The sequence below is a fragment of the Schistocerca cancellata genome, chromosome 5 (assembly GCF_023864275.1).
Source record: "Schistocerca cancellata isolate TAMUIC-IGC-003103 chromosome 5, iqSchCanc2.1, whole genome shotgun sequence".
Classification (NCBI taxonomy): domain Eukaryota; kingdom Metazoa; phylum Arthropoda; class Insecta; order Orthoptera; family Acrididae; genus Schistocerca; species Schistocerca cancellata.
The window spans coordinates 538,208,006-538,222,821 of record NC_064630.1 but is presented as its reverse complement, the minus strand read 5'-3'; positions in this window follow the sequence as shown (position 1 = coordinate 538,222,821).

Sequence of the window (14,816 nt, the reverse complement as noted above, 5' to 3'; positions counted from 1 at the left end):
GTGTTGAGTAGTCTCCTTTCCTGGAAAAAGAAGTAAAACAAAATTCGGTGCAGCTCTTTTCATTTGCTGAAGACTGTTACCTAAACCAAGGAGCCACATTTGAGATAAGACTCTGTAAAAGTTTCCGTAATGTTAATGGCTACAGTCCGGAGGAGGAAACTTTATCTGGCCTGATGTCTAAGAGTACTAGTGCTTAATACAACTTCTGCATCATTTCACCTTACCCTTCTATCTGACCTGTAATGCCGAAAGAACTTTAACAATAAAAATATTTAATGTTTCTCATAACATGATTTCCGCTCAGACAATGCTGCTACTTCCGTTATCTCAATTGGAAGACTAGACATAACAAGTTTCATCCAAACGGAACGTATTGTCACTTGTACGAATTTAGTAGTTACGAAAGTGGCAATGAAGTGGAACTCAGGAGACCACTATATACGAACGGTTGCAAGAATTCCTTACGTTTTGTCTTTCGTGGAATACTAAAGTCATTTTCATGTAGTCAACCGTTCAGCTTATTGATGCAGAAATGAAAAACGTGTTGTGTTGCAGGAACCACAAAAAAAGTTTTCATTTGTCTTCTCGCTAATAATGTTCCCTTTAAATTATGTTTCAGTCGTTAAGGCTCAAATAAGAATTCTTTTTCTTCACAGTTATCCCCATAATATGGTCAAAGTGTGCAACACTTACCTCCACATATTTAGCATAATGTATTTCCAAATTGTATACGCTTTTCTTTCATTTATAGATAATGTACGTAGATAGCATTTTTATGTTGACCGTAAGTTATCGCCAGTGAGTTTATGAAGTTTCCTTACATGTAATTTTCACTGTTTTCGATATAATAGTCTTGAGAAATTCAGCAACTGTGTAGATGTTTAAGATAATTCACATTTATTGTTCCGAGTAACTGAGACGGAACAATAAACGAGAATGTAATTTTCCGTTTATGCGACACTAAAATCCAATGAAAACTGAATGAAAGCTACTATAAATAATGTAACTGTTGTATGTGATTGGACAGACCTTCCTTTATTTGCTTGGTACTATTTGAATCACTGATTATCTTGACATGATCGCCCATGTGCTTCATGTGAATAACTTCTCTTAGACGAGGAGATTATACATTATACACTGATAGGCCTAAATATTAAGACCACTGCCCACCGCGACTTTGGAAGTCGCCTTGTGGTGCAACGGGCACCTGACGCGGTAACAAAAATTTGTAAGCGGAGCAGACACGGACGGGGTATCACGCAGCCAAGACATTATCTAAAATGGGGAAATAAATTGAGATAAGCGAATTTGACAAAGAGCAAATTATTATTAGGCATAGCTTGTGAGCGAATATCTCTGAAACGGCGAAGCTGGTCGAATGTTCACATGCTACTGTCGTGAACATCTACGGAAAGAGGCAGGTGTACAGTGAAAGTACCACTAGACGCTAAATCGTTGGACGTCCACGACTCTTTACAGAATGAGAGGTTCAGATGCTTGTTTGTTCTGTAACGTAGGGTAGATGGTGATCTGTGACATCTCCGGTAAAAGAGCACAATGCTGGTGCAGGCACAAGTGTTTAGAAGCTCGCCGTTCATCGTGCATTGTTGAACACGGAACTCTGCACCAAACCACCCCTAATTGTTCACATGTTGACGCAACGACATCGTCAGTTACGACTGCAGTGGGCATGGGACCATTGGGATGACCGTTGATCAATAGAAACGTGTCGACTCTTCAGGTAAACGACATTTTTGCTACACTAGGCCGATTATCTTCTATGTGGGAGACATTCTCCTGCTCTCGCATGGGACCTACGGTAGTAATCGATGACACGCTCCCAGAGGCGAACCACCTGCACCCCATCATGCTTTAAATCTTCACCGACGGCGATGTCATCTTGTCAGCGTGATTAAACGTGTCTCTGAGCCCGAACCGTGCTAGAATGGTTTGAGAAGCATTATAGAGAACTCACGTTGGTGTTTTGGCGACCAAATTGGCTTGATGTAAATTTCATGGAACCCATCTGGGTGGCTATCGGGCGCCATCACCGCGTACAGGAGTCAGCTGCCCGTTATTTAAGCGAATTGTATGACCTGTGCCTAGACATCTAATGTCACACACCTCCACAAACCTATCACCAAACTGTCGGATCCCTGATACGTAGAATCAGTGATGTATTTGGTTCCAAAGGGTCATAATGTTTTGGCTCATCAGTGTATCACGCAACAAAATGAGTGTTGCTATCGTTACGTTATCTGTTTTTCTATTTCACATTATGACTAAGTTCAATGTGTACCAGTGGGACGGTTTACAATATTACGACACACACACACACACACACACACACACAAAACCCTACCACCACGTTTATCAACGTAGAGCAACAGCCTCGAGCTCAGTATGCTAGAAACGAGGGGCACATAGATGCACTCAAACCCCTGGTCCTCCAAATAGTTGGATCACTGTTATCACTTAGGTTGGATTTAATTTTCGAACTTGCAATTCTCGAAAAACTCAGCAGTATATCACGTAATGATGGTTACGTAGCAAGCTTATTTATTCAGAATGGACGATCATATCAATGCACATCTACGAACGAATCCACCTCCACAACTACTTAAAGGTGGCACTATAGATTTACATTTAGTAATATTCTCAAGCTTTCCGGGTGGCAAGAGAACTCGCTGCGAAATCTTTCTAAACCTTTCTTGTACAAATGAATAGATAAGATGACTTCTATGTCAGACGACACAAAATTACGTCTGAGTAATCAACAAATGTTAGAAGTCTTCTTATGTGTGAGACGTAAAATATTACAGTCAAATAAATAATAACGTTCATGAGTCGGATGAAAATGGATAAAATCCTTGAAGATATGTTTTAAATTGTGGCACAACTAGATACGTTGTAGTAGAAATGTAGATTAACGAAGTCATGTGATATACGAGGGCGGTTCAGAAAGTAACCTCCGATCGGTCACAGTGCGGGTTGTGGGGGGAGTAGCGACGCCATCTGTGCGTTCACGCACTCAACAGGTCAGTCGGCATCAAGCCGTGGTCGAGTGAACGTCGTACCTGCGCTAGTTTAGTTTTTGTGGCAGTTTGAAATGTGTGCTGCAATAGAAAACCCCGCCAAATGTGAAGTGCGTGCTGTCATAAAGTTTTTTACAGCCAAAGGATATTCTGCAGCAGCTATTCATCGTGAGCTTTGTGCCGTGTACTGACCAAGAGTTATGAGTGAAGGAGTTGTCCGTGAATGGGTACGTTTATTTAAAAGTGGACGAGAAAACGTTTATGATGAAGAGAGGAGTGGTAGACCATCATTGGTGACTGACGAACTCGTTCAGACAGTTGATGCAAAAGTTCGTGAAAATCGACGTTTCTCAATGTCGGAGTTGTCTACTGGTTTTCCACAGATTTCTAAGACTCTCTTGTACGAGATAGTGACAGCAAGATTGGGTTACCGTAAGTTCTGTGCACGATGGGTGCCCAAAATTCTTACCGACCACCACAAAACTCAAAGAATGGCCTCTGCATTAGACTTTCTGTCACGTTATGAGGACGAAGGAGAACCATTGTTAAACAGAATCGTGACCGGTGACGAAACCTGGATTAAGTACGTGAACCCTGAGACAAAAGAACAATCAAAGATGTGGGCACATTCAAATTCGCCTACCAAACCAAGAAAAGCCTCGCAAGATTTTTCTGCCAGAAAACTGATGGCAACGGTGTTTTGGGATGCCAAAGGGGTGTTGTTGGTTGAATTCAAGACGTGTACTGTGAAACAATAAAAAAGTTACGACGGGCTATACAGAACAAACGCCGTGATATGCTGACTTCCGGTATCGTTTTTTTGCACGATAACGCCCGTCCTCACTCTGCTCGCAGAACAACGGCCCTTCTTGAGTCCTTCAAGTGGGACGTTATCAACCATCCACCTTACAGCCCAGACCTGGCGCCAAGTGATTATCACCTCTTCATGCATTTGAAGAAATGGCTCGGGTCACAGCGGTTTGATGACGACGAAGAGCTCAAAGATGCGGTCACAGGCTGGCTCCAGGCACAAGTGGGTGATTTTTATGCAGAAGGAATTTCAAAGCTTGTGAAGAGATACGATAAGTGCCTCAATCGCTATGGAGACTATGTAGAAAAATAGTGCAAAGATGTAGTTGTAAGATGTATATATTAAAATATTTTTATTTAACTTGGTGTATTTTTTTAAATCAACCGGAGGTTACTTTCTGAACGGCCCTCGTAGATAATTGATATAAAGGAAGAGATAAAACTTGTAAGTAGGCTGTATAGCTTTTTATGTTGGTAACGCCACGTAGCGCTCTATATGAAAATCACTGACTGTGCTGTGTGAAGGCTGTGGTTGGTTTGCATTGTTGTAGTATATGCTATTGTAGTGTTGAGCAGTTGGCTGTTAACAGCGCGTAGCGTTGCGCAGTTGGAGGTGAGCCTCCAGCAGTGGTGGATGTGGGGGGAGAAATTGCGGAGTTTTGAGAGCGGATGATCGGGACGTGGGTGCATCAGAGACAGTAAATTTGTAAGACTGTATGCCATGAACTGCTATACATATATTATGACTTTTGAACACTACTAAGATAAATACATTGTTTATTCTCTATCAAAATCTTTCATTTGCTAACTATGCCTATCAGTAGTTAGTGCCTTCAGTAGCTGGCAGTAGTGGCGCTCGCTGTATTGCAGTAGTTCGAGTAACGAAGATTTTTGTGTGGTAAGTGATTTGTGAAAGGTATAGGTTACTATTAGTCAGGGCCATTCTTTTGTAGGGATTATTGAAAGTCAGATTGCGCTGCGCTAAAAATATTGTGTGACAGTTTAGTGTTGATCAGAATAGGTAAAGAGCGAAATGTCTGAGTACGTTCAGTTCTGCTCATCTGTTTGAAAAACAAATAATGTAAGAGGTTTCTCACCACAGTAATTCATTAATTTTTCTAAGGGTATGTTTCAAACTGAACTTATGATTGCCCCCCCTCCCAATATTTGAACACAGTACGCATTAACTACAGCAGACATTACAAATCACATAGCTATTGGAAACGCTTATTGCAGCCAATGCCATTAATACGTATTATCACCTGGCAAAGAGAGTAAAACACCAGTAAGAAGTAATTGGTTATCATTCTGGCTTTATACATGGACACACCATCATCAGGTATGAAAATGATCAGAGCTGCAATTTTCTGTAATAGGTAGAATAACCACGTGAGCTTGGTAGTGTTGTCCGTGTATGAGGGACGTGATAAGCGTGAGATGTTAAGTCATCACTATGAAGGGAACAGAAGTGCCGCATGCTCGTACGGTACGGTGTCACCGATACGCATTCATCTAAACGAAAATTCTGCATCACCTCGATTCCGAGAGTTCCGGGACTTGTTTTAGAAAATTAGAATATAGATCAACATAAACATCATTTCCGCCCTTTTTATTGCTCATGAAAACCGCACATTGCATGTTGTACCACCATACAGCGATATCTTCAGAGGTGGTGGTCCAGATTGCTGTCCACAACGGTACCTCTAATACCCAGTAGCACGTCCTCTTGCATTGATATTCTCCTCACACTGGACTTTTGTGTCCGTGTGTATGTTGGGTAAATTTGAACCTTTGCAACTCGGGCCTGTATTCGTCGTGACATACTATCCACAGGTTCATCAAGGCACTGTTAGTCTATATTGTCCCACTCCTCAACGACAATTCGGCGTATGTTCCTCAGAGTGGTTAGTGGGTCACGTCGTACATATACAACCCTTTTCAATCCATCCCAGGCATGGTCAGTAGGGTTCTTGTCTGGAGAACATGCTGCCCGCACTAGTCAAGCGATGTCGTTATCCTGAGGAAGTTATTCATAAGATGTGCGCGATGGGGCTGCGAATTGTCACCCATGAAGACGATTCGCCATTATGCTGCCGATGTGATTGCACTATCGGTCGGAGGATGGCATTCACGTATCGTACGACCGTTACGGTGCCTTCCATGACCACCAGCGGCGTACGTCATCCCCACACAATGCTACCCCAAAACAGCAGGGAACCTCCACCTTGCTGCACTCGCTGGACAGTGTGTCTAAGGCGTTCAGCCTGACCGGGTTGCCTCCAAACACGTCTCCGACGATTGTCTGGTTGAAGGCATATGCGACACTCCACCGTGAAGAGAACGTGATGGTAATCCTGAGCGGTCCATTCGGCATGTTGTTGGGCCCATCTGTACCGCGCTGCATGGAGTCGTGGTTGCAAAGATAGACCTCTCATGGCCGTCGAGAGTGAAGTTGCGTACCATGCAGCGTATTGCGTACGGTTTGAGTCGTAACACGAGGTTCTGTGGCTGCACGAAAAGTATTATTCAACGTGGAGGCGTTGCTGTCAGAACCCCTCCGAGCCATAATCGGTAGGTGGCGGTCATCCACTATAGTAGTAGCCCTTGGGTGGTCTGAGCAAGGCATGTGATTGACAGTTCCTGTCTCTCTGTATCTCCTCCATGTACGAAGAACATCGCTTTGGTTCACTCCGAGACGCCTAGACACTTCCCTTGTTGAGAACCCTTACTGGCACAAAGTAACAATGCGGACGCGATCGAACCGCGGCATTGACCGTCCAGGCATGGTTGAACTACAGACAACACGAGCCGTGTACCTCCTTCCTGGTGGAATGGCTGGAATTGATCGACTGTCGGATCCCCTCGATGTAATAGGCGCTGCTCATATATGGTTGTTTACATCTTTGGGTGGGTGTAGTGATATCTCTGAACAGCCAAAGGGACTGTGTCTGTGATACAATATCCACTGTCAACGTCTATCTTCAGGATTTCTGGGAACCGGGGTGACGCAAAACATTTTTTGATGTGTGTATATTACAGAAGACCGCACATAACAAGGGGTTCTTCCGAGGCACTTATCTCGGGTCCTATTGGTGACAGGAAGGAAGGGACATGTGTTTTGGATAGTCCTGATGCTAGGAACCAACTGTTAACAAACAGAAGGATAGTCTTAGTGTCGCTACCCTACAGTACAGGGTCAATGTATGAATATTAAAAACTTCCTCCTCCTTAGACAAATGAACCAAATCGGTTGGTTATTATTGTATTTGATGTTGGTGCGGTGAGCCTTAAGGGGATAATGGAGACTTCATCGGTTCATGGATGATTCCTTAGAAAACCCCAAAAATGTTGTTTTTACCATTTTTCATACCAAAGCCCATCCGTGGATTTCAAGAAGGCTATACACAGCAAGTGGCTGAAATTTTTACATTATATTTCTAAGATCCCGATCACGAACAGTCTTGAAAATTTTAGCGATACCTTTATCCGTTCCCGAGTCACAAAGGTTCAAATTTACCCAACATACGCACGTAAAATACGGATGCAAAAGTCCAGTGTGAGGAGAAAATATGGTTTATAAAGTGATGTATAACTATGCTGTAAAGTCTGGCCTCGTCCTGGTGGCACCCCGCCATGAATCCAGGAAGAGCACCACTGTGTCTCTCCAAAATGTTGGGAGAACGAGACCTCTGCCCAGGCCCCCTCCGTACTCGCCTTCGATGGTTAATGAGATAATGCAGAACAGCAGTTCTTCACTGAACACAGTGCGACATCATTTATTACCAGTCCATGGTTCCGGTCACGGCGCCCCTCCAAACGCAGCCACCATACGTGCTGGGACTGACGTTAATGTCAGTCTACGCAAGGGATGGTGTTCCCTAATCCGGCTGATGGTAGTATCCAGTTTCTCCGAACGCAAAAGTGGAGGGACAAATGTCTACTCTATACTCTGTTAGCCTCTGTTTCTCCTCTTTTTAAAAAACGGTTATTGTAATTTCCTATTTTGCAGTTCGTGTACATTTTTTGTCAATCACAGTATAAACCTGCCACAAAAAATTAGAGAGGAAAGAACCGCCTCCACGTGGACGTGGGTGGTGAGCGTGACATGTTGGAACGGAGATGAACTCTTAGTAACCTGAATCCACAGCGTTAAGCGCAGCGACTAAGAGGCCTAAACTGCTGGCAACAAGAAATCAGACACGTCGTCATAAAATTATGTCAGAAAAGAAGCGTCTGAGCAATGTTGCAGGTTTGACTCAGATTGTTGCAGGGAGTATATTGCTTTATCTTGGATGACAGACACAGATGGGAAGTTGTTACCACATGTAGTGGCACTCGAGCCTCCCTAGTGGTGTTCAGACGAGATCTACCGAACCTTGATAACTAGAATGTCTGTCCTCACACTTCCACGTAGTCCAACATCGAGCCACTGTCACATTCAAATGTCCCACAATTCTAAATACTGCCCCATTCGACCAGCCGGTTAGAAGATGACCCACAGTGACGCCCCTACGAAGCTGCCAGGTGCTGATAAGAAGTTCTCAGACGAGTACGTGGCACCTCTATTTCCTTCACACTGATCACTAGACATCTAACGCTGTTCACGCCCTGATATATCCCATCAGGCATTCTAACAACACCGCTGTACTCTGGTGGCCTTTCCACCTGTTACAGAGGACTGAATAATCATTTATATACACCCCAATCCTATGTATGTGCACAAACACCTGGCACAGAAAACTGATCTCTAACCAAGTTATGTTTTCATCAGCCCATGGCTTTTGAGTGCTTCGCTTCTTCCGGCAGGCAGTTTGTATTATTCTTATATGGAAAACACTTGCACTCTGTTCTTGTAAATATGTAATCCTCCTGTTTTTGTCTGAAACACAATCCCGATAACAGGTAACTCCAAAACCCGTAAAAAATTGATTGATAAATGAAGGAATACTGATTTATACATTTTTCTGCATTAAGTTCCTTCTTTTGCGAACAATTCAGCGAACTGCGGACTACGTGAAGTAAAAAGATAGAGAGTTTTCTGTGGATATAATTCCGGAAACAGTCAAATTCCTGTACTACCTGGTACCATTAAGCGAACAAAGGAGGTGTTTGGGTTGGGAAACTTAGGTATCTGTCAAATTGTGAACACATACTAAGGAAAGTTTGATTCAGACGGCGGCCAGGGCTATAATTTCTTAAAAGGTAGTCCCGAGCTTTACTGAATGGCTGCGTAGGCAGTTGGTTCCAGGTATGCCTGTGAGGCACTTAATGTATATGCATTATGAACATGAAAAGGCTTTGAAGAAACCGTTTGCAAAATATTCACAGCTACCTGATTGATGTGTCTTTCGTACTCAAAGAGAGAGGTTGTAATGATCATCTTAGAAAGAGTCAAACCATCGGACCAGTTGCGTGTCGTGTTTGCTCAACCGCCCCAACATCTAGGAGAATTAGTGTACAAAATCGAGCGCATTAAGTATAGTTATGTTGATCAAGGCTGAATCGCAGGAAGTGAGGAGGCTGGTGAACATCGAGGAAACAAATGGCAGGCTTAGGAGGTGAGGTCAAGTTGTTTCCCTGGTGGTGCACTACTGCTCTTCGGGAGAGTCAGTCCACAGAGAAAGGAGACACTGCTTTGACTAGATGATGATTTAGCAAGGGTGCAAGGTGGCACCAAGGCCATCTTTGTGCAACAGTAAAATTTTCCCCGTTTGTGTGTCAGTAATAAGCTATTGTGTACCTTCCTGAATATGGGTAGATCTATAAGTGTTTTAAATGAGGAGATGGGTGGAATTGACTCAAGAGATCGTTTCTTACGTTACTGCTAACCCTGGATTATTCCGTATGATAGGTTGGATGAAGACCGTGTTAGATTTTATTATTTCTCTTTGCGGACTAAATTGCGCTGCTTAGAGACATGGTGACAATAAAATGGTACCAAAATCATGATTCCAACTGAAGCTGACAATATCACTGTGACGTTTATTTTGTGGCGTAATGGCAGGCGCCAGTGTCTTGTTCTACCTCTGGCAAGGGGCCATCAGCAATCCACAGTACAGTCGATTCCCACATAACCTAGCAAGCGGTGTCAGGACTGCTCTTGTGCACCTGCTTGTTTGAGGATAAAGCACCACACCGTGGTGAGACTGCCATAAGGGATCGTGGAGGGCATGCTGCTGGCTGGAACTGTAGTGGCTACAAGGTCTTGGCGCTAGCTCCTGGGGCCAATGGAGTGCCGCAGACAAGTGATACGGCCGTGCACGGCACGCCAGCTAAGCTTCATTGCGTATCATCACGGCTGGACCACAGAGTTGCCACTGACAACGTAACTCCATGTAGGTGGAGGATGGGGTGGCCTCTGTCGCCATTGCATTCACAGGCTCGGTGTAGAACCAGTCTGGGATGGCCATAAACAGAGAACTACTAGCAACACAATGGAAACAGCCGCCTGGAGAGACGAAGCAAGAAGCATGGGCAGAGCAGCGGGCTGGTGGATGGATAGCCGTGGCTGCTGGTGGCTTGCTGTTAACATGGTCACATCTTTCCAGCTGAAGTAGCTAATGGTTTTTGGCTTTCCAGATACGGAGCTGGGAGTGAAGAATTGTTTGCTGTGGCGTATTTGCGGATATGACATTTGGAGAAGAGTGTGTTAGGCGTGACCAGTGGCAGTTTTTAGGGCATACAACTCACACAGGGCTGTCCTACTTAAGTCACCTATTGGTTTATGTTTGTGAAACACAACAAAGTCGCTGTTTGGCCCACTATATTCAATTGTAAAATGATCGTCTTGTTCGAAGTGTGTCTAATGAGATTTTATTTGTCATTGCTGTTGGATCTCATTGTTTTACTATTCTAATTTTCTACATGCAGCGGGATTTACTTGTGGTTCATTTTACTGTGGATAATTTTTAGAATCTGGTTCTAGGATAACGTATTTTGTATTCTCTTGTCCTCCTTATACTGTCTGTTATTTTTATTGTCTAATAAAGCGTGCACTGTTTATCGCAAGGCTGAATGCATTTGAAGGAGCTGAATTACTGGGACTCTGTCCTATTGTATAACGTATTAGTGTCTGTTAGTTTGCTATTTTAATCTGTGCTTCGTTTATTGCAAAGATGCTTGATTCCAGTAGGGCAAGTTATTTACAGCTATATTATCTTGTATTAGGTCTTAACAGATACTTCGTTAATGTAAGTGATGAGTTCTTTGGTGTTTTTCTTTCATTATGCGTTTTAGGTTGTTTATATTTATTAATCTACTGAATCACATTTTGTTAAGAGTTTACACCAACACAACCATCAGCCACAGTATACTCCCACCGTTTCTTGTGCCAGAAGTGCTAGCTCGCCTTACGTATAAGCTAGTGCGTACGGGATCAGTAGTTCTGACACCTTAATTCGTTTACATCGGATGTGATATGTTTTACTTTTTTGCTGTAAACATAATATCTTTGTTCTGTTGATATATTTGAGAAAATGGGCCTCATACAGAATCATTAGTGTGAAGAAGCAGTGTCCGACGCGTTTTGAAAACGCTGAAAGATGAAAACTGCCTCGTAGTTATCTTCTAGTACAATGAAACAGTTTACCCCTTAAATTTTTACATTTACGCGGAGGCTTATATACTCTGACTCTTAACAACAATTACAATTACAATGAATATTAGGGGAAAGTTCTAACCATTCCGTAGCTGAGATCGCTAACGCATGCATCTGCACTGGCGCTCGTCTAGCGGGCAACTGCTTAGAATCATAATGGTGGAAGGGTTTTTGCTACCAACATTTGAATATAACTTTGCGTCAGGGTTTTCGTTTAAAGCCGTGTCACAGAGCTTCATACTTCATGAGGATGTATGCTCTTCGGCCACGTGACACTGTGAAGAGCACACATACACATACTCATGAAGTTCGGATATCTACGAAACCAGATACGAGTATTTGTGTCTTGTCTTACACATGCACGATTGGTACTTGATGTTGTTCATGCAACAGGCGGAAAATGACTTGATTGGAACGTCTAAACCGAATTCATAATAAAACGATATCCACATAACGCCTGTTGGTGTAGTATTATTACATTCAGAATTATGTTTTCCGTCTATAAAGGCGAGCCCCAGGATGGTACCCCTGAAAATGACAGAGCCATTTAATTCCCCAGTCCAAAGATATTTCGTCTCTATTGACCTCCAGGTCCTTCCATCTTCTTAAATGAAATAGTGGAAAGAGAGCTCACAGCAGACAGCAAGTTATATCACGTTCCATCAAAACGTCGTATGAGGAACGGTGGCGAATTTTTCTGCATTCACTGAAGCAGGCATAATTTGTTCCGCATAGGATGCGGGATACGGCCGTACATTTACGTGGTGATCGCGGTGGTTTTTGCTGCGGTAAACGGCAGCGGGCGGTGCTAGCTGAAATATTGCACCTGTCAGCGAGCGGCTGGCAAAGTTTCGCACAGCATAGCGGCGTGCATATTTTCCGCCGGCCATTTGCTTCTTGTCTTGTCCCGCGTTAGGGGAGGCGATACTTCTGCGCTCGACGTGCAGTCGGTGAAGTAGGAAAGTTCGACCTGAGTAATAATCACAACTCATCTTAGTTTCTCTTCAGGCTCAGAGCAAATACGTCATCTCTGATTTAAAGCACCCGTTAATAATACGCCAAACTCAAGGAACAAGTTACAAATAGATACATAAGCTCGCAAAAGAATTTGTACTGCGTAAAAGTTATGACAGTCAGCCACCCTCGATGTGCACAAAGTTTGAATAGGGTGTCGTCGTAGCGACATTTCAGATAACAGAAGTTTCACATTTCTATAACAGAAGGAGAAGTCTATGGAAAGTGTTTCACGTAACCTTCGCGTGTAACGCGTTACTACTTCAGGAATGAATTTGATGAATTCATAGACGTGCGTGTGAATTTTCCGTCTTATGAACTATAATGTAATGTACTTTCTGTTGCATCTCCATAAAGCTGCCTCGTTCACAAAGTTGTCTCCTCTATAATTCAGTTGGTTGTGATGGAAATTAACCGGAAGCAATGACTTTTCAAGCGGCAGTAAATCATTTATACTAATTTCAGTGAAGTTTTTCAGATGCTGTTTCCGACACACACGTTGGTCTTTGTTCGTTTTCTAGATATTTCAAATGTTTCTCTTCAGTTGGAAATTATGTCAGAGAGATTCTAAAGGAGATAAAGAGAGTTAAAGACTCAAGTAAAAAATGAGATAAATTTCATTAAGCAATTTTTCTGGCACTCTGTCCAGCAGAATGAAGTAAAAGTATTTCGCGTATGACATAATACTGCAACCATTACAGTGTAACAGGAGTAAGAGTTTCTACGGTCGAGATATTAGATGTCGGCTGCGACAGCAATTAATAAAGCTGAGAAACACTATGAAGAACAAGATTTCAAAGTAACTTTAAAAGTAATCTGGCGTTTCAGTGGACGAGTGACACGGAAAAGACGGTTGATGGTCCGAAACAAAGACGAAGAAAAAAAAACTACAGAGGTACTATATAAAAGTTGGCAGCTGTATCAGAAATAAGTACTGTAATTATTTAGTCTTCAATTGAGCAGCCAACACCAACAAGAGAATGCCATTTCTCTATCATCTACTTTTTAATCTGTTTGAATACAAATTACGAAATTTCGGTAACTATAATTTAAAAAATACGACTGAAAGCAAGGGGAAACAACGGCCGTAATTTTTCACGAGGGCATGCAGCTATACTATGATTAAATGATGATGGCGTCCTCTTGGGTAAAATAATCCGGAGGTGAAATAGTCCCCCATTCGGATCTCCGGGCGGGGACTACTCAAAAGGAAGTCGTTATCAAGAGAAAGAAAATTGGCGTTCTACGGATCGGAGCGTGGAATGTCAGATCCCTTAATCAGGCAGGTAGGTTAGAAAATTTAAAAAGAGATATGGATAGGTTAAAGTTAGATATAGTGGGAATTAGTGAAGTTCGGTGGCAGGAGGAACAAGACTTTCAGTCAGGTGAATAAGGGTTATAAATATAAAATCAAATAGGGGTAATGCAGGAGTAGGTTTAATAATGAACAAAAAAATAGGAGTGCGGGTAAGCTACTACAAACAGCATAGTGAACGCATTATTGTGGCCAAGATAGACACGAAGCCCACGCCTACTACAGTAGTACAAGTCTATATTCTAACTAGCTCTGCAGATGATGAAGAAATTGATGAAATGTATGATGAGATAAAAGAAATTATTCAGGTAGTGAAGGGAGACGAAAATTTAATAGTCATGGGTGACTGGAATTCGAGAGTACGAAAAGGGAGAGATGGAAACATAGTAGGTGAATATGGACTGGGGGTAAGAAATGAAAGAGGAAGCTGGCTGTTAGAATTTTGCACAGAGCATAACTTAATCATAGCTAACACTTGGTTCAAGAAACATGAAAGAAGGTTGTATACATGGAAGAACCCTGGAGATACTAAAAGGTTTCAGATAGATTATATAATGGTAAGACAGAGATTTAGGAACCAGATTTTAAATTGTAAGACATTTCCAGGGGCAGATGTGGACTCTGGCCAGAATCTATTGGTTATGACCTGTAGATTAAATCTGAAGAAACTGCAAAAACGTGGCAATTTAAGGAGATGGGACCTGGATAAACTGGAAGAAACAGAGGTTGTACAGAGTTTCAGGGAGAGCATAAGGGAACAATTGACAGGAATGGGGGAAAGAAATACAGTAGAAGAAGAATGGGTAGCTTTGAGGAATGAAATAGTGAAGGCAGCAGAGGATCAAGTAGGTAAAAAGGCTAGTAGAAATCCTTGGGTAACAGAAGAGATACTGAATTTAATTGATGAAAGGAGAAAATACAAAAATGCAGTAAGTGAAGCAGGCAAAAAGGAATACAAACCTATCAAAAATGAGATCGACAGGAAGTGCAAAATGGCTAAGCAGGGATGGCTAGGGGACAAATGTAAGGTTGTAGAGGCTTATCT